This window comes from Bison bison, unplaced genomic scaffold (genome assembly GCF_000754665.1).
Source record: "Bison bison bison isolate TAMUID 2011002044 unplaced genomic scaffold, Bison_UMD1.0 scf7180017864216, whole genome shotgun sequence".
NCBI classification, from domain to species: domain Eukaryota; kingdom Metazoa; phylum Chordata; class Mammalia; order Artiodactyla; family Bovidae; genus Bison; species Bison bison.
In genome coordinates, this window is record NW_011494788.1 from 1,871,155 (window position 1) to 1,891,446 (window position 20,292).

A 20,292-nucleotide genomic window follows, 5' to 3' on the forward strand; every position below is an offset into this window, starting at 1 on the left:
CTTCACTTTCACTTTTCACTTTCATGCATTGGAGAAGGAAATGGCAACCCACTCCAGTATTCTTGCCTGGAGAATCTATGCCGTCTATGGGGTCGCACAGAGTTGGACACGACTGAAGCAACTTAGCACTAGCAGCAAAAATACACAATGCCTTAATCTCATCACCCATTGGTGATGCCTTGTCTAACCTTATATTAATATGTCTTCTATACTAAAATGCAAATAAAACTTATGGCTGTTCAGCAAGCTACAGCTTTCAGCAGACATCTTTGTCTTGGTGTCTCTCTGATAGAGCAAATATATATCATGGGCCCAAGGAACCTTCTGCCTGTAATCTTTGTTAACAACAACCCTGGTCCTTGTAACTCAAAACATGTAGTTACATATAATACATGTAATTAAGATAAGTACATGTAATGCAGATAACATATAATACATGTAATTAAAATATTATACTAAAGTGGGAATGGTTCATGTGGGCCAGAATTGGGATATAAATAAGTGTTAGGTATTCAGGATGCAGATAATGTGGTTCTTCTCCCCACTTGGAACTTATTCTAAGTTTGTTAAAATACCCAAGCTTTATTCTTGTTTCTTAAATTGATTTAGTAATCTGCATGATTTGATTACTTTAATTCTGTCCATAACAGTAATGCAGTAATGTTCCACAGTGATATTCATAGTAGTATACTTGACACCACCATTAAATCGAGTTAATTTCTCATAAAAGAGCTACTTAGATGAATGAAGCAGGGTCCATATCTCTAAGGATCTTAGAGTAATCCTTGCATATGGCTTTGGCTTGATTTTTGCTCTGTGTGCTGTGTTAAGTCACTCAGTCATGCCCAACTGTTTGCGACCCCATGAACAGGAGCCTGCTAGGCTCCTCTGTCCATGGGGATTCTCCAGGCAAGAAGAATACTGGAGTGGGTTGCCATGCCCTCCTCCAGGGGATCTCTCCAAGCCAGGGATCAAACCCAAATCTCCCGCATTGCAGGCAGATTCTTTACCATCTGAGCCACCAAGGAGGCCCAAAAATACTGGAGCAGTTATCCTATCCCTTCTCCAGGGGATCTTCCTGACCCAGGAATCGAACCAGGGTCTCCTGTATTGCAGGTACATTCTTTACCAGCTGAGCTACAAGGGAAGCCCTGTTTTGTGCTTACCTGCCCTCAAAATATTTTTAGTAATCAAAAATGATATCTTGCTACCCTTCATATGGCTTGTAGATTCTTTCTGGGACTCAATATAAATATAACTTTATCAAAACAACATTTGGTTATCCCAAATTTAGCACAGTAACTTTTCTTAAAAAGACTGCTGGGTATATCCTTTGTTGTTGTTTAGTCACTAAGTTGTCTGACTCTTGAGACCCCCTGGACTATAATCCGCCAGGTTTCTTTATCCATGGGGTTTTCCAGGCAAGAATACCAGAGTGGGTTGCCATTTCCTTCTCCAGGAAATCTTCCTGACCTAGGGATGGAACCTGCATGTCCTGCATTGCAGGCAGATTCTTTACCATTGAGCCACCAGGGAAGCTTATATACTTTGTTAGAAAGTATATAGTACATAGTATTTAAACGTATCTATCTTCAGGAAGGAGGGAGGTTAATGAACATCATAAAATATGGAAAAGAGTGACTCTTCTTTCTGAGAGAGACTTCTGGTCATATTAGATCAATCATCTCTGTGCTACATATAAACACAGAAATGGTCTACTTGGATCTTTAATATTCAGGTATAACTTACTTCTAAGATTTCTTGATTATGCAATGGTAAGATGTTTCTTTCAGATAGTCAATAGAGTCCTATTACATACGAACTGTGAATTGGACAAATTACGTAATACATTAATGATTTCTCCTTTAAAGACCTGCTGCAAGTAGTAAATGGGATATTCCATGTGCAAGATCTCTATAAACCATTGAACAATACACAATTGCTCTCATGCTGTATTCTACACTAGGCTCACTTTCTGACATTGGAGAGGATATCACTTTGTTGGGATCTATGGCAAGGAGGCAATTGTTTTCCTCCCTGTGTCTGTGCAAAGTTTGCTTTATAGTTGTTTGAAACATTATGCCAACCATTGGCATAGTGCAAAAATAGGTGTAGATCACTGACTTCCCCCATCATACTGCTGTCAAATGTGTTTGGAATGTTAGAAGGGATAATTAGCAATGAAATATCCTCTATTTTCTGTCACAACACACCAGAGTAAATAGCGCTCTTCGCACTTAAAAAAAGAAAAATCTAGAATGCAAATTTCATGGTAATAGTCTTAAACTTCATATACTTCACTTTCATTCCATGTCTACAATGATGGAACACACATATTTTCTCTTTTTTTCCTATTATTTTCCTCTTCTTCTGCCTCTTCCCCTCTTTACCTTTCTACTTATTTGACATAAAAGTTTGACATGGCCTTGGCTTTCAGCTGCTTTAAACTCTATTGCAATTACTATCATTATGAAAAATTACTTGCCCCCTAAGGACTATATAACAAGCTATTAGGAAAAGAGATACAAAAATACATTCTGTGTTGCTATTTCCTTGACTATGTTCGCAGCGAATCTCTGGTTGAACATTTTTGAAAACAATTACATTTTGACCTTTTAAGTTTAATTTTTTCCCTAAAAATTCAGCCTAATAATGTAGTACAAAATATTCTCATATCTAATAACTGAGTAAGCAGAAGATAAGGACTTTTTGGAAAATTATTAGTGTTTTTCTTTTTAGAAGCATATGTTTTATGAATTCAAGGGTCTCAATAATTCCCCTTAAACACTAAAAAAGATTAAATGAACAACCAGGTACACTGCTCAAGGTTCTACTCTCTGGGAGGGTTTCCTTTCATTATGTCCTTCAGGGACAAGGATTATAGTCTGAATTTGTCCACTTCCAGGCAGAACCTATATGCCTTGAACCATCAGTAAACCACCACACCCAAGTTTTCTCTTTTGTCAGCTGTTCAGAAATCTCCATGCAACCATATATGTAGACTGGAAACAAAAGTTAATTTAATGTAGCAGGGGTGAGGACCATGGGCATTTGTGCCACTTCACTCTGCAACTGATGTGTCCTTAGGGCCTACCTGAGCCTGACTTCATACACATATGTAATGTCTATTTGATGATGGATTGCTTCTACGCCTGCCCAGCTTTGTGGATTACTGGATCAAACAACACTAAGTTCATAATGAGCAGTTCAGGTCACATGGAACTTGGTAGTTCATGATTAAGCATTCAGTCTCAACTAAAACCCAACAGCACACTAAAACCTGTATTCTAAAAGGGAGAATGGCATTGAAACATGTATAATATCATATAAGAAATGAATCGCCAGTCCAGGTTCGATGCAGGATACAGGAAGCTTGGGACTGGTGCACTGGGATGACAGAGGGATGGTATGGGGAAGGAGGTGGGAGGGGGGTTCAGGATGGGGAACACGTGTACACCCGTGGCGGATGCATGTTGATGTATGGCAAAACCAATACAATATTGTAAAGTTAAAAAATAATGATAATAATAAGAAAACTAAAAAAAAATTAAATAAAAGGGAACAGTTATCCATAGAAGATGGTAAGACTTTGCTCCTAAATCCTGAGTCACAATGTGATTCCCCTGTAGGAGCCTGCCAAAAGATCCAAAGAGCATCCCTATTTGCATCTAAATTAGATCTGCTGGATCTGGCCAACTGCTACCTCTGGAACCTTCAAGACTTGATGGTGCCACTAATGTCTGCAAAATATCCAGGTATGCAGTATCACTTTTTCGTATTATTTTAATTTTTGCTTGGTTTTGATACACCATTTTTCTAAGTAGGGAGTGGTGAAGCTATTCATTCTCTAATGTTGGATATCTGACACTATGCATTTGTCAAAACTCATAGTACTTTACAGAGTAAAAATTGCACTTTACTGTATGCAGAATAAAAAAAAAAAACAATTTAGGAGATTCTGAGTTCCCAAGATTGAGTACAAAATATGACAAAGTAATCTAGCTGTATTCCAAATGTATAAAGAATATCATTTAGGGTATATCGGAGAATGTACATGCCTAAGTAACTTTGGAAATGAGCGGACTGTATAAGACTAAAGGTAAAAGGAACTCTACATAAACAGTGCACTCTAGTTGATAAAGTTATTTCCCATGAGGCTACAGGTTAGTGATGCTGATATCACTAAACACGTATTCTGAAATTGAACAGTTGAGTAAATTGGTAGTGCGATCTGGGTTTTTCACCATGGAAGTGAGAAGTTGCAGATATTTAAGAGGCTAGGAGGCTGGAATGATCCATGTGGTCATGGATTAGAGTTGGAAGCATAAGAATGAACTCAAGTTTGGAGTAATGTAGATACAGATTTTATATTTAGACTACTCATAGACATGTTTATTAATATACGCATAGGTAAGTATAAACACATGTATTTCCTTTCTTCATTGGCTGAAAGGGCCGAAAAGCAGTAGCACATTTAGAGCCCAGTTTGTGGCTTCCCTAACTGTTCTCCAAAAAAATAAACTAGCAATACTTGGGGAAATGATAGAATTTAAGATTTTGGCAAAGAATATTCAAGATGATCCTGGAACATCCTGCAGTGCCAGAGAGTAAGTAAGTGCTCAAAAACATCAGCAACAACAAACCAAAACATGCAATTATGTAGATGTGTCAAAGGGCCATCAGTGCTAACTTAAAGAGTGCTCAATGACCAAAGTTGGAGTAACTTTAACAAACAACAACAAAGTTATATTGGATTACAACTCTTCCTCAATTGATGATGGGGTTACATCTCCATAAACCCATCATGAATTGAAAATATCCTAAGTTGGAAATGCATTTAATAGCCTAACCTACTAAATATCATAGTTTAGTCTAGTTTAACTTAGTGTTAGTCGCTCAGTCGTGTCCGACTCTTTGCGATCCCATGGCACAGTCATACCTCGCCAGGCTCTTCTGTCAGTGAGATTTGCCAGACAAGAATCTGGAGTGGGTTGCCATTTCTTTCTCCAGGGGATCTTCCCAACCCAGGAATTGAACCCAGGTCTCCTGCATTTCAGGCAGTTTCCTTACCATTTGAGCCAACAAGGAAGCCCTTAGCCTACCTTAGATGTGCTTAAAAATATTACAATTATATGCCAATAAAATGGACAACGTGGAAGAAATGGACAAAATCTTAAAAAGTACAACTTTCCAAAACTGGACCAGGAAGAAATAGAAAATCTTAACAGACCCATCACAAGCACGGAAATTGAAACTGTAATCAGAAATCTTCCAGCAAACAAAAGCCCAGGTCCAGACGGCTTCACAGCTGAATTCTACCAAAAATTTAGAGAAGAGCTAACACCTATCCTGCTCAAACTCTTCCAGAAAATTGCAGAGGAAGGTAAACTTCCAAACTCATTCTATGAGGCCACCATCACCCTAATACCAAAACCTGACAAAGATCCCACAAAAAAAGAAAACTACAGGCCAATATCACTGATGAACATAGATGCAAAAATCCTTAACAAAATTCTAGCAATCAGAATCCAACAACACATTAAAAAGATCATACACCATGACCAAGTGGGCTTTATCCCAGGGATGCAAGGATTCTTCAATATCCGCAAATCAATCAATGTTATACACCACATTAACAAATTGAAAAATAAAAACCATATGATTATCTCAATAGATGCAGAGAAAGCCTTTGATGAGACAGCAAAAGAGACACTGATGTATGGATCAGTCTTATGGACTCTGTGGGAGAGGGAGAGGGTGGGGAGATTTGGGAGAATAGCATTGAAACATGTATAATATCATGTATGAAACGAGTCACCAGTCCAGGTTCGATGCACGATACTGGATGCTTGGGGCTGGTGCACTGGGACGACCCAGGGGGAGGGTAGGGGAGGGAGGAGGGAGGAGGGTTCAGGATGGGGAACACAGGTATACTTGTGGCAGATTCACTTTGATATTTGGCAAAACTAATACAATGTTGTAAAGTTTAAAAATAATATAAAATTAAAAAAAAAAATGAAACCCCCCCCCCCAAAAAAAAATTAGCTTATAGGTGGGCAAAATTTTCTAACACAAAGTCTATTTTATAAGAAAGTGTTGAGTGTCTCAGGTAAGTTATTGGCTACTGTACTGAAAGGGAAGAATTGAATAGTTGTATGGGTCAGAATGGTTGTAAGTGTATAGGTTGTTTACCCTCATGATAACTGACTGAGAGCTATGACTCACTGCCACTGCCAGCATCATGAGAACGTGGAGTACCTCACATTGCTATCCCAGGAAGAGATAAAATTCAAAAATGGAAGTACGATTTCTCCTGAGTATGTGTTGTTCTCCCACCATTGTAAAGTTGAAAAATGGTAAGTTAAGCAATTATAAGTCAGTGAACATCTGTATAACCCAAAGTATAAGCTACAGTTCTGTATTTATATAAATAATGATTAAATAAACAAACATATTTTGTTAGGGGTAGACTTATCTACCAATCAGAAGAATTCCAAATAGTTTATATAAATTGTCTTCCCTCAAAGAGGGAGGCCATATTTCCCTGTTCTTTAAGTGTGGGCTGTACACTGTAACTTCCCTCCAAACAACTAAGAGGGAAAAACTATTAACTATCCAGGGGAGAACCTGATTAATATCTCAGGTGATGAATAGTGAGATCCAATGTAAAATGGTGATAATAAATCTTCCTTTGATAAGATATCATTAAGATAGTACTTTACTTCATTTGTAAATAGAGACCACAGAGTTACAATAACTGTACTTGACTCCATGATCTTCCTCTTAAAAACACATTCAGTTCAGTTCAGTCACTCAGTCATGTCCAACTCTGTGACCCCATGAATCATAGCACACCAGGCCTCCCTGTCCATCACCAACTCCCGGAGTTCACTCAGACTCACATCCATCGAGTCAGTGATGCCATCCAGCCATCTCATCCTCTTTCTTTGGGATTGGAAAACACATTACCCAAGTGTAATCATGAGGAAATAGCAGACAATCCCGGTTTAGGGATATTCTATGAAATATCTTTTCACTTTCCCTACTTCTCAAAACTGTCATAGTAATGAAAAGCAATGAAAGTCTGAAAAACAATTATAGGCAAAAGTAACCTAAGGAGACATGATGAGAAATACAAAGTTGTATCATGATAGGATCCTGCAACAGAAAAACAATCATTAGGTAAACACCAAGGACATTGGGATAAAGTATTGACTGAATAATAATGTCATGATATGGGACATTAATTATAACAAATGTACTATACTGAGACAATAATTGTGGTACCTGGGTGTGGGGTATATGTGAATGTTCCATACCATCCTCGTAATTTTTTTAAGAGTCTATAACTGTTCTGAAATGAGAAAAGTTTAAAACAGTTTAAAAAGAGGAGAGTAATTTGAGTACTTAAAAATAGATTTGAAGACTTGTGGAGAGGGAATTAATGTTGGAAAGTCCTAATGTATCATATCTATGCTTTAAGCTGAATGAGTAAATAAATGTTTATATCCCTAGCTTTATACAGGTAAATACATTTCATATTGTATTCTTATGTAGAACATAGAATTATGATAGCATAGAAATAATCTTAATAGAATCAAGTTATGGGCAATATCAGGGCTCCCTGACAGCTTAGTGGTAAAGAATCCGCCTGCCAATGCAGCATCCATGGGTTTGATCCCTGGGTTGGGAAGATCCCCTGGAGGAGGAAATGACAAGCCACTCCAGTGTTCTTGCCTGGAAAATCCCATGGACAGAAGAGCTTGGTGGATTGCTGTCCATGGGTCACTAAAGAGTTGGACACAACTTAGTGACTAAACAACATGATCTGTATTATAGTTAAAACTGCCTGACTCTTAAGAGGTATCCTAAAATTGTTAGATTCCTCTATATGGACCATCGACCTTTTAATGGGTGGAAGTGTGGGGTTGGGTATTTTGTGTACAGGATATTCTGGGTTTAAATTCTTATTTCATAATACTAGTCATCTGATCTGATCATCTTTATGACTCAGAAATTCATCTGTTGTAAAACAACACCAACTTTATCAGTATTTGAGTGCTGTTGTGAGAACTAGAGATGGTGTCTATCACAACCCAATACTGAGACTGGTATGCTTAATAAATGAGATATTTTAATATTTAATATGCAAAGTTCACATACTCCCAACTGATTCTGATTGGCCTATTGTTTTTCCTAAGGGATTTATAATTTTATAATGCCTCTTTAAAATTTCTTGTTATAGTAGTGAGCAATAGAGACAGTAGCCCTTCTTTCATGAGCCTTATATCCTTAATAGGTAAAATGGAAAATAAAAATGAATAACTTAATCAAGAATATAGATTGAAAAGTCTAGTAGAAAGTGGCTACGTAGCTATTTCAGGTTGGGTGTTTAAAGCAGCCCTCACTGTGATTTAAATGACAGGAAGGAGACAGGCATGAGAAAGCCAGAAGACTGAGCCTTGCAGGAGATTAGGGGACTATCCCTAGTCCCCATGTGGGAAGTGAGCTTGGTATGACCAAGGGAAAAAGATGGAGCTCTGTGTGTGAGTAGATGAAGGGGAGAGCTAGCCTGAGTTTTCACAGCAGACTAAGAAGCTGTGTTGTTTATTTATTTTGTTTTTAATGGAATGAAATGTTTTTGGAGAACTTTATACAAGGAAGCTTAATGTTTTAGAATATTACTCTGTTGTATGTTAAGAATGGAAAGAAAAAACTTTCAACTGCATTTTCATTTTATATAAATCCACTCAGGGGTTTATATATCTCTGTTGATTATTCTCAAGGAAGAGAATCATGATTTGGAAGTTTGTGGATTTATGATAATTTCTATACATCCTCTTATGAACATAAAAAGATTACCATATATATTTGTATATAGATATTGATATGCATATTCTTTTAGAAACTGAATGTAAACTACTTGATTCAATTTTTTTTTAAATCCAAAACTATACTTGCTCTTCATCTAAATGCTCAGTTATAACTCTAAGATAAATTTCAGATGACATTTCTTATAGTCCAAGGGAAAATTTGAATACCTATTTACGATGATGATGGTAATGATGCTTAAAAATACTACGGGCTTCCTTGTCTAAAACACCCAAATATTCTTTTATCAGGCTTAAAATAGTTTATAACTGTATAAATACTACCTCCACTTCATTTTTTTCCTACTTTTTCTACTAATGTAACCAAAATTTTAGTTAGTGAACCATGTGTCAAGCCCCAAAGTATAGCCTAAGTAGAAGGAAATTCAGTGGATTCTAGGCAAACTTGGATAGTATTCAGCAAACTATAACATGCATGTAATTCACTTGGGGATTTTGTCAAATGCAGGTTCTGTTCAGCAGTACTTTGGGGGGACCTTGTAATTCTGTATTTCTAGCAAGTGCCCAGATAATGGCAAAGCTTTTGGCCCATGAAGCAGCTTTGAGTTGCAAGTACTAATCTTTATCACCAAAGAAAATCCCTTGAGCATTTACTTATTTGTTTTTTAATATCACTGCCTGACTCCCATCCAAGACCAATAAATATGAATTTCTGGATTTGAGTCTGGACATAAACGTATCTTAAAAAGTTACAGTTGATTATAATGTTTAGAGCAGCTTGAAAACCATATCTCTGGAGCATATAAGCCATGAATAAAATTTCTTTATAACATTGCTTAGGGCAAAAATAATATGGGCAGCAGGATTTAAGGATACTGTTCTGTCAATGTGCTGTGAAGAATTGTAAAACAATTTGCTATTTTTGATCCTGGCTTAATTTTGAGCAGAGACTGACAGAATGGCAATTGTACTAAATTATACTGACTTGCATGGCAGCTTTGTGATAATGGGGCTATTGATGAGGCAGACCATTAAATTCATTTTCACTCAAGACTGAAGCAAGGATTTGAACAGAAGTTTCCAGAGGTGAAAAATGAATGTTTAAGCCCATTTATATTCATATATAGAGTGAATTAATTCATTTTCTCCATAAATGGTTTTGAGATAACATGCACTCAAGTGACTATAAATAGAAACTTTTTTTAACAGTGAAAATACATTTTTAGATCTTCCTACAGTCAATTGAAGATAATTTATGAAATATGTTAATCCCAACATAATGTTTATTACTAATAACTACTTAGTGATTACTTAGTATGTGCTAGGTGATATATCAGAGAAGGCAATGGCACCCCACTCCAGTACTCCTGGCTGCAGTCCATGGGGTCGCTGAGGGTCGGACATGACTGAGGGACTTCACTTTCATTTTTCACTTTCATGCTTTGAAGAAGGAAAGCAACCCACTCCAGTGTTCTTGCCTGGAGAATCCCAGGGATGGGGGAGCCTGGTGGGCTGCCCTCTATGGGGTCACACAGAGTTGGACACAACTGAAGTGTTAGCAGCAGTAGGTGATATATATTATTATTATTTTTATATTATTTCTCCATTTTATAGGAAGATGACATTTAGATTAAAAGATATTAAATAATTTTTTTCAACTTTGCACAGGTAGTATGTGGCAGAGATGATAGTTCACTAGTTTATAAGACTCCATGGTCTATGCATTTTCCAGTCCAGATCATTAGCACTGGAGTTACTTGAAATGCTGACTAGTGAATGTGTTCATTCCCACTCAGACTTCTCATAGAAAACAAGTTGGAACACTTAGGAGACATTTAAAGAAATCATCATGAAGTATTTTTTCAAAGTAATATATGTGTATGAATGCACTATTAAGTTTTTTCAATGATGATTTTGTTATAGAAATTATAAGCTTTAGTATGTAAGTGTGGTTACACATTTCAGTCCAGAAATGCATGGAAGTTTTTAATTAGTGTCTCTAAAATATAGTAACCTAGTTCTTCATTCTATCAAAAATGTTATTGATAATTCCTAGCTTCATATTTAACCCTGAAACTGTACTCTAAAAAGTTGGTTCATTAATGAAAATAGAAGAGATATGGTCTGTGGATAGCCACTGGGATATACTAACAGCTTACATATATACAGACATTATATACATGTAGTTATACATATAACTTAATTATAACTAAATCATACTTAATTTATGTTCATAATAAAAATATTTTAAAGTAAATTATAGTTTTATTTTAAACATTTTATATAGATGGACATGTTTATATATACACATATACAAACATATATAAAGCTCTTTAAAATTTTATATATATAGATTTAAAAAGCATTATAAAGTTTAAGCATTAAAAACTATACATATATACATGTATATGTGAATATATATTTTTCTTTTAAATATTTTATTATGGAAAAATTCAAATATTTGAAAATAGCATTAAGCTCCATGTACCACTCACCTAATTTCTTAAATTGTTTGCTGTTAATAAGTTTTGTTTCATCTATAACCTTCTATTCATAGCTACATGTTTTGTCTATAATTACACCCCTGAGACTATTCCTAAGAAAATCTCATTGTCTATACTTTTGTCTAAAGCATAAGAATTTTTCAGCATAATCACATAATTATTTCACCTAAATAATTTGATAATTAAAAATCAAATGTCTATTCAATGTTTAAATATCTCTAATTGTGTTATAATATTCCTACCTTTCCCTTTCCCTCGTTCTTAAAATTTGGTTATGTGGATTAGTATTTAAAAAAATTAATACATGATTAGTTGCTATATTTTCTAAAAACTTTTCAATCCAAAATTATCCCTCCATTAACTTTTTCCATCTATATTCTTTGTTTGTTGCTATTTTAAGTTACAATGGGATGTTTTTTCTGTGCAACCTCTTACACCCTGAAATTTGATCATTTTCAGCCACACGTCATTCTTAGACATTTTTTTTTCTGTTCCAATAATCAGGTCCAAGGGTTAATCAAATTTAGGGAAAAATATTTTTTGGCAAAACCACTTCATTAGATTGTATATAGCATTTGCATCTTTTTTCATGATGTTTAAAATTTTTAATAATTGCCTAGATCCAATGATTAATTAGGAGTTACAAAATAATATTCTTTCACTCCTTATTCATTTATTGGCTGTAGTTTTTCTATAAATTTCTTTTCATTATTTACTCATTGGTAAATCTAAAGGACAGATCATACAGAGGAGATAAATTATATTTACTAGTTACCAAAACAACGAGTTGACTCCTCAGAACCATTCAAGTCAAATATAAGGATTTAAAAAATTGTTTCTTTTTATAATCATTATAAATTCACAGAGTTAAATATATCTGATTTGTTTCAATTTAGTGTAGCCTACAGTAGGAACCTGAGGAAGGCAGGCAACCCACTCTGCTATTCTCGCTTGGAGAATCCCATGGACAGAGGAGCCTGGCGTACAGTCCATGGGGTGGCAAAGAGTCACGTGGACGGGAATGACTTAGCATGCATGCATAGTAGGAGCCTATTTTGTTTGGCTGCTGATTTTTAATCTTTTTTTTTTATGACCATAAGTTCTAAAGCCTTCTTTGCTTTTTCTCATCAAAAAAATATCTCAGCTACATCGATATATTGTTTTTAGGCTTTCTCTGGGAACAGAGATATCAAATGTATGTGACATACACACACACATATATGTGTGTGTATATTACATATATATATTTAAAAGACAAAATATATTATGAGTTCATACTAATATTTCAAAATCAAATTCAATAATATGGAGTATTATCCCAGTGTCACAGATTCTCAGGTCTTTTTTTATCCCAAACTGAAAATTCCAGTTGTAAAGAACATCAACTTATATGTTCAATTACTTTATCCCACATACTCACAAACGTTTCAAAATAAAACTAAGTGAAAAAGTATGTACAGTATTATTACTGAAAATAGTTTACAAAGTAAGATTTAAAATTTTTGTTTTCTCTAGGGTATATGTCATTATAGTTTAACAATCAAATTACAGTATATTTCATTAAAGTAATTTGAAGCAAACACTGTGTACTTATGTCACCAGCTGGATACTTGGGAGTCTAATTGTTTATTCCTTTACAGTGTTAGGGTCTTGAAATTTAAATTATGCAAAATGTAGTTAACTAAAGTCAAAATATGTTCTGATAAGTCTCACTTCTCTTTCTGTCCATTCCACTTGATTTCATCTGTTCAAATTTTATACACATTTAAAAAACTATTGATTCCTCCTACATCCACATTATTTGATATTGTTCTAATTATTATATAATAGCTTTAGTCCCACTCCTTTCACAAGCAAGTGAAAGTCACTTCTATAAACAGTATTAAAATTAGCTAGAAACCATGTCTCTCCATTTCCCCGTACACATTATTGTCTCATCTTATTTTAAATAATATACTTTTAATTATGGTTTAATCAGTGAATTTATCTTAATTTTTATATAGTCTCAAGTTTTTATCCCATGTGTCAAAATGAGTAATCAGAGAATAGAGCTGTTATATTCTATACTGTCTTCTTCTCATTCATCATTTATCTTAATTCTAAATTATGTGTATATATATATATGTGTGTGTGTGTGTGTGCATGTGATGTGCATGCTTAGCCGCTTCAGTCATGTCCCGCTCTTTGTGATCCTATTGGCTGAAGCCTTCCATGCTCCTCTGTCCATGGAATTCTCCAGGCAAGAACACTTGAGTGGGTTGCCATGTCTTCAACTGGGGAATCTTCCCGGCTCAGGGATCCACCTGTCTCCTGCAATTCCTGCATTGCAGGCTGATTCTTTACTGGTGAACTACCAGGGAAGCCCGTATATAATAAATCATCACCAGTCCATAAGCCAATGGATCTCTAGTCTTGGCTGTATGAAACTCATTCTCTAAGAAAATCCTCAGAAATAGATTAATAATACATTCTTTGTTCCTCCATATTGACAGCAGCATGCTTTTCAGTTTTTACTGACAGATCTTAACTGCATATAAATATTTTCCTTACTGTTTCTTTCCTTAAGTGACTTACACACATTATTTTAATGTCTTAGGAATAAAACGTTGCTGTTAAATAAAACAAAACAAAACAAAGCAAAATGACAATAACAAACCTCTAATAATCTGTTTTTCTTTCATTACTTGGTCTTTTGGGCTGGAAGTTTAGTTTTTTGTTTTTCTCTTTTGCATGACAGTTTAATAATTGTATTAAAATTTTCTCAGTTTTTCACTATCTTGCTTTAATTTTTTCAGGTATGTCATTTATTCTTTCAATGTATAGTTTAACGCTTCTTTTTCTTGTGTAAAATTTTCCTTAGTCATACTTTTTACATTTGTTCTGTTCCATTTCTGTCCTTTCTAAGAAATTTGTATATATATTGGATTTTGTTTATATTATCTACCACTATCTCTGAAATCTGTTTTTAATCTCTTTCTTTATTGCTTTTAGTTTTGTAAATTTCATCCTTCATAACTTCTGCTTTTTCCTTTTTGAATTAATTTGTTCTTCTACCTTTATTTTACTTTATACTTCATTTTTTAAATGACTTTTTAATTTTAAAATATCTTTCTCAGTTTCATAACCTCTCTTTTCAAATATTTTGCATATTTGCCTCAGTTTTCTTATGGCAATGTTCCTGGTTCTTTCATAGGCTTTTCCATTTTCTTAATTTCTTTTGGCCTGTTTTGAAATATTCATTGTTAAATTTTCATTAATCTTTTGGACTCTTTTTCCTAACATATTTTCCTCTTGTGTGGAGATGCAATTTACTGCTTTTTTATTTTTCTTATAATAATATATAAAATTTGACTGTAATCAGAAGGCTGAGCGCCGAAGAACTGATGCTTTTGAACTGTGGTGTTGGAGAAGACTCTTGAGAGTCCCCTGGACTGCAAGGAGATCCAACCAGTCCATTCTGAAGGAGATCAGCCCTGGGATTTCTTTGGAAGGAATCATGCTAAAGCTGAAACTCCTGTACTTTGGCCACCTGATGCGAAGAGTTGACTCATTGGAAAAGACTCTGATGCTGGGAGGGATTGGGGGCAGGAGGAGAAGGGGACAACAGAGGATGAGATGGCTGGATGGCATCACTGACTCTATGGACATGAGTCTCAGTGAACTTTGGGAGTTGGTGATGGACAGGGAGGCCTGGTGTGCTGCGATTCATGGGGTCGCAAAGAGTCAGACACAACTGAGTGACTGATCTGATCTGATCTGATCTGAAACAGCTTCTCATAGTTTTAGAAATAAAGATGAATCAGCATTATAGTTTTGGCTTTATTGCTGTAGAAATCCTTCTTCTTTTGTTTGTGGTCAAAAATGTCCTCATGCTTTGAGATATTTTTCCATTTGTTTGTTCATATGCTGATACCAGTCATGTCTTATAGCTATTAACGGTTGGAACACATCCATTTATCCATTTATCTATCGTGGTTCCTGGGGATAACATTTCACTACATTTTTTGTAAATATTGTTGTCTTTATTTTGTTTTACTTAGTTATTTTGTATGTTCAGTGGAGAATTTTGAAGAAATTAAAAAACTAAATTGCTACCACCACCATCTTCCTCTCTCCTATGGCACGTAGATTATTAGGGTGCTTCATGCATTTCTTAAGGGTTTGTTTCTCATTGTGTGTTCCAAGGAACACTAGTGCTATAGAAAGTTTAAATAGTTTACATAAAAATGGTGAAATTTGTAGTCAAGTAAAAATTTAAAGTCATGGAATAAACAAAATTGAATCAATTCCTTTACTATATGACATCATAATTTTCAATGTGCTAATGTACCATGTGGATCTTCAGTGGGGGAGTATGTTTTGCTTCATCACACAAAATTCCTTAAGCTTGGGACTCTTGTCTTCTCCTACAGTATTTGTTCTGTATGAGTAAATGGGGCTTCAAAGCAATTCCCTAGCTCTTCCAACTGTGCTTGCCCCCTCTTCATTCACAGCCGAAAGACAGCCTTGTCAGACTGCTGGAACCCTGTTAGTGAAAAGTACAATGGGGATCATAGTTTCAGTGTTGGTCTCGTGGATTTTATCATCAGTCGCTTTGTCTTGCTCCTTTGTGTTTTATAGGATTAGCATAGACCCTAGCTGGAAAAGATAAAATGTTTAAATCATTTTCATAAATGATAGTTTTTCATCATCTCAAATGATGTTTCTGGCCTTTGATAGTGAGTAAAAAATTACCAGGCAATATTTTCCTATGAAGTCAAAAGTTTTGTGAGAAACTGTTAAATTGTATTTGGTTTAAAACACAACAAACATAATAGTGGTAAAAGTAGACATCTATTTTTATTTTTAGATGAGCATTGACTTGATAAGGTTTATTACCAAGACAGGACAGAATGATGCTGATTTGCAGTATTTGTGCTTAAATTTATAAGTATTTCAATATAACATTTTCTGTGTGTGCCAAATAAGATTTTTTAAGTGGGTTAAAATAATAGGGTTTTTAAAAGAAACTCCGTTAGTCATTTCTTTCTCTTTCCACCTTTTCCCTCTCTTCCTTCTTTGTGTTCTTTTCTCCAATTAAGTAACTTCTGTGGAATGTACCTACGGTATGTAGTAAGAGAAGACTCCCTGAGTTCTAATAACTATCATTTACTAACTGTGTGATTTGGGAAAGCTTGCTTAATCTCTCTGTGCCTCAATTTTCTTAACTGAAAATGAACTCATATAGTATTTCACTCAAGCAGTTTTTTTTTTGCAGTTAGTACAATGTTCTGCACGTGATCCTCAGGAAGACAGGAGCAGAGTACATGAAAAATAAGAACATCCTTACACATTCATTATCCATTCTTTCAGTTGGGCATTTAATTCATCCATTATACAAATATTTGTATAAAGAATCTGCCTGCAATGCAACAGACCCCAGTTTGATTCCTGGATCTGGAAGATCCCCTGAAGAATGGATAGAGTACCCTCTCCAGTATTCTTGAGCTTCCCTGGTGTCTCAGATGGTAAAGAACACGTCCACCTATAAGGCAAAAGACTTGGGTTCCATCCCAAGGTTAGGAAGATCTCCTGGAGAAGGGAACGGCTACCCACTCCAGTATTCCTGCCTGGAGAATTCCATGGACAAAGGAGCCTGGCGGGCTACAGTCCGTGGGGTCTGCAAGGAGTCGGACATGACTGAGTGATTTTCACTTTCACACAAATATTTACTGAAATATTTATACAATATTTACAAATATTGACACAAATATTTACCCCTTCCCACCTTATAAAAAAGCACATTGCTAAGAACTTGAAATAAAATGCTGAAGAAGATAGACATGTTTTACTCTAGGTTCTTAGCAACGTGGTTTGCACACAGGGATGTCCTTCTTGAGGAAAATGTGGAGATGTTTAAATATTCTAGCATTCAAAAATCCTTTGTGGAAAAAAAAACACAAAAATAATAATAAAGAACATCTGCCATTATGAAATTATGTACTATGCACCAGTTATACTAAGGTTTTCATGTGAATTATATTGTCTTGATTATTAATAAGGTCTTAAGTTGTAAGTAACATGAAAAAACTCTATATTTTTAAAAAGTTATTTGGAAAAAAAAAATCTGTGCAAGGTGCTCAAAGAATTGAGAAGCATTTAAGAGGGCAAGTTTTAGAAAATAAGCAAGGATACTTCGAGGTTTAGGCAAAATAAATTAAGATTATGTTCTTCCCTTTGTGCTCACCATATATATAATGTGGTCAATAAATATATAAATATATATATATAATATAATGTATAATAATGTGTAATATATATTTATAGTACAAAATGGCTAATGTTTTTGAGATATCTATGAATAATAGTTGTATTTCCCTCTCCTTTTGCAATTTTGTTAAAAAGGAAATAAGTGACTTTATATCTAAAGAAGGGAAGAGTTGTTTGTCATTTTAGGTTGTTTTTTTTTTTGAGAAACTATTTATTTATTTATTTTACTTTATAATATTGTATTGATTTTGCCATACATCAACATGAATCTGCCACAGGTGTACACGTGTTCCCAACCCTGGACCCCCCTCCCTCCTCCCTCCCCATACCATCCCTCTGGGTCATCCCAGTGCACCAGCCCCAAGCATCATGTATCCTGCATCGAACTTGGACTGGCGATTCGTTTCTTATATGATATTATACATGATTCAATGCCATTCTCCCAAATCATCCCCCCCTCCCTCTTCCACAGAGTCCAGAAGACTGTTCTATACATCTGTGTCTCTTTTGCTGTCTTGCATACAGGGTTATCGTTACCATCTTTCTAAATTCCATATATATGCATTAGTATACTGTATTGGTGTTTTTCCTTCTGGCTTACTTCACTCTGTATAATCGGCTCCAGTTTCATATAGGCAAAACACTCTCCTGTCATTTTAATTTTTTAAAATGTGTCTGTTAAACAAATTTATACTTTGTTATTCTACTTGATCCTAAGGGGGAGGTTGATATTAGTGAAATGATATATTCTTTAAGCAATTAAAAACTGGAACTGGAATTCATAATTTTATGAAGGTAGTAACAAGATATTTTAAGCATTAAATTTACAACGATGCTATTTTTTGCCTTAAGATAATCCTTTAAAATATCCTCAAGAAACAATCATGGTTATTTTAAACCCTTGGAATAATTAAGACTTCTGCTAAAAGATCAGAAAAGAGAGAAGTGAAGCAAAGAGCAAGTTGCTCAGTCATGTCTGACTCTTTGCGACCCCATGGACTATGTACAGTCCATGGAATTCTCTAGGCCAAATACTGGAGTGGGTAGCCATTCCCTTCTCCAGGGAATGTTTCCTACTCCAGGGGATCTTCCCAACCCAGGGATCGAACCCAGGTCTCCTCCATTGCAGAGGGATTCTTTACCAGATAAGTCATCAGGGAAGCCCAAAAAGAGAGAAAAGATATCCATTATGTGAGGCAAGAATCAAGCATCCAAATGAAGATCAGTGGTCACTTTTCATCTCAGGTTTTTCTGGGGTTTCCTCAGTGGAAATATCTATTAAAGTTTGCCTTTATGTAGTCATTAACTCTTACTTATACTAAAGCACTCTGGAGAAGGAAATGGCAATCCACTCCAGTATTTTTGTCTGGAGAATCCCATGGATAGAGAAGCCTGGCAGGCTACAGTCCATGGGGTCGCAGAAGTTGGACACGACTTAGCAACTAAACCACCACCATACTAAGGTAATGAAAACAGAATAGTTCAAATTTCAAAGCCTGGATTTAGTTATTGAAGATAATAATAATTAAAAATATAGTAGCAGTCAAGTTAGGCATTGTAATGAAAAACCATTTTGCAAGTAGCAGCCCTGAGGGAGACTGAATCTTACAAATCTTCAGTGACAAAGAATTTTATGGAAATTTGCATCTTTTAGTTCTAAAAACAGAAGCAACTTCGAGGCAAATGGCTCTTAATACCCCCTGTGAAATATCAGATTTGGACTTTATCTGTATGATATAATCATTTGAGATTTACAGTGAACTATGGGAGGCCTTACAAATAGCTGTGAAAAGAAGAGAAATGAAAAGCAAAGGAGAAAAGGAAAGATATAAGCATCTGAATGCAGAGTTCAAAGAACAGCAAGAAGAGATTAGAAAGCCTTCCTCAGCGATCAATGCAAAGAAATAGAGGAAAACAACAGAATGGGAAAGACTAGAGATCTCTTCAAGAAAATTAGAGATACCAAGGGAACATTTCATGCAAAGATGGACTCGATAAAGGACAGAAATGGTATGGACCTAACAGAAGCAGAAGATATTAAGAAGAGGTGGCAAGAATACACAGAAGAACTGTACAAAAAAGATCTTCACGACCCAGATAATCACGATGGTGTGATCACTGACCTCGAGCCAGACATCCTGGAATGTGAAGTCAAGTGGGCCTTAGAAAGCATCACTACGAACAAAGCTAGTGGAGGTAATGGAATTCCAGTTGAGCTCTTTCAAATCTTGAAAGATGATGCTGTGAAAATGCTGTACTCAGTATCCCAGCAAATTTGGAAAACTCAGCAGTGGCCACAGAACTGGAAAACGTCAGTTTCCATTCCAATCCCAAAGAAAGGAAATGTCAAAGAATGCTCAAACTACCTCACAATTGCACTCATCTCACACGCTAGTAAAATAATGCTCAAAATTCTCCAAGCCAGGAAGGCTTCAGCAATACATGAACCGTAAACTTCCTGATGTTCAAGCTGGATTTAGAAAAGGCAGAGGAACCAGAGATCAAATTGCCAACATCTGCTGGATCATGGAAAAAGCAAGAGAGTTCCAGAAAAACATTTATTTCTGCTTTATTGACTATGCCAAAGCCTTTGACGGTGTGGATCACAATAAACTTGGAAAATTTTGAAAGAGATGGGAATACCAGACCACCTGACCTGCCTCTTGAGAAATTTGTATGCAGGTCAGGAAGCAACAATTAGAACTGGA